General features: G+C 42.7%; 1 pseudogene across 1 annotated transcript; it reads right to left on the bottom strand.

Moving 5' to 3' along the window:
• Positions 1–428: 428 nt before the first annotated feature.
• Positions 429–897, bottom strand: LOC308248514 (peptidyl-prolyl cis-trans isomerase A-like; annotated as a pseudogene). The gene has a single exon. The product of its transcript is annotated as a peptidyl-prolyl cis-trans isomerase A-like (transcript).
• Positions 898–1,691: the final 794 nt, after the last annotated feature.

Raw genomic sequence — 1,691 nt, 5'->3', positions numbered from 1 at the left:
CAGGTCCCTTTAATGTAGGCTCAACTATTGCAAATTCTTAGGCTGGGTGGGCATGCACCTGTCCTGTGGCCCTTGCCCTTAGGTGAGACTGTGACTTGCCTGAGACCCTCCATTAATGCATGGGCATTTCTGCTCTTGTTATGTCTCCAAACACAGCCAAACTTCCCTTTTATTTTCTTTATTTCTTTTCTTTCTTTTTTTCTTTTTTTTTTTTTTTTGACAGAGAACGGTTTAGTTTTTATTTCATAATCATAAACTTAACTCTGCAATCCAGCCAGACTGGGAAGGGGTAAGGAAATTATGGAACCCAATAAACTGGCAAGAGCACAAAGATTATGGAACATTCCAAGCAAATCAGGGTGAAGGGGTGCTCTCCTGAGCGACAGAGGAATGGTCTGGTGATAAAGATAAAACACAAGTCAGATTCATTAGAGTTGTCCACAGTCAGCAATGGTGATCTTCTTGCTGGTCTTGCCATTCCTGACCCAAAGCGCTCCATGGCCGTCACAATATCCATGCCTTCTTTCACCTGGCGAAGACCACATGCTTGCCATCCAACCACTCGGTCTTGGCAGTGCAGATGAAAAACTGGGAGCCGCTTGTGTTAGGCCATGGACAGGATGCCAGGGCCTGTAAGTTTCAGGATGAAGTTCTCGTCTTCAAATTTCTCCCCCTAGATGGACTTGCCGCCTGTGCCATTATCACGTGTGAAGTCACCACCCTGGCACATAAATCCCGGAATAATTCTGTGAAAGCAGGAACCTTTATAACCAAATCCTCTCTCCCCAGTGCTCAGAGCACGGAAGTTTTCTGCGGTCTTTGGAACTTTGCAAACAACTCGAAGAGACTCGACCCACCATCGACGGCGATGTCGAAGAACACGGTAGGGTTCACCATGGCTGATCACGGGCGGCTTCGGAGTGGCGGCATCTGCAAAGCCTCCTTTTTCTTTATGTTTGAAAGATTTATGGCAAATAAATTTCTCTCTTCTCTCTGTCTTTGGAGTATTGGCGGTTAGGGGGTGGGGGGAGGTTCCTGTCCTTGGCCATCAGTAGAAAAAATGAGGGGGGGGGGAATATAAATATCTTAGTTAAATTGAAATGCAAATCAAATACTTTCAGATAAATGTTACATCAAAACCTGTGACATCCCAACGTGCTATGGCTTTTATCTCTGAAGTTAGAAGTTTACATCTTTGAAGATGCAAGCCTGTCCTCCCCATTGGGAAATGGAAACTTGTTGTCTTAAAATATGAATTAGCTGGCACTTAGCCAGCACACACATGCCAAGGGCAGAAGATGCATTTATACTAAATTAATTCTTTACATAATTAAAACATTAATGCCAACTCCAGGGCATGTGCACTCACCCATACACACATAGTCCTCCAAATATCAGACATTTTTCAGTGGCAATATTTTAACTTCAAGGAGACCAAACAGATTCGTACATACAGATGCCAAGTCTAAAGCATCAGAAGACAGCTTCCCATTGCCTAGTCTTTCTCCAGGGTATCTCCACTGGCTGTCAGCCCTGCCATTTCCATCCTGAATGCATATTTTTTCATTAAATTATTCAATTGAGATTTGTTTGTATTACATAAATAATACCTTTTTTTGGTAGAAAATTCAGAAAAACCAATATAAGCCATCAAAATCTTTTAGAATCCTACAGGATCAAATACTGTTCAC

This window comes from Plecotus auritus, assembly GCF_963455305.1.
Source record: "Plecotus auritus genome assembly, chromosome: 5".
Classification (NCBI taxonomy): Eukaryota; Metazoa; Chordata; class Mammalia; order Chiroptera; family Vespertilionidae; genus Plecotus; species Plecotus auritus.
This window is presented reverse-complemented; position numbering and strand designations above follow the sequence as displayed.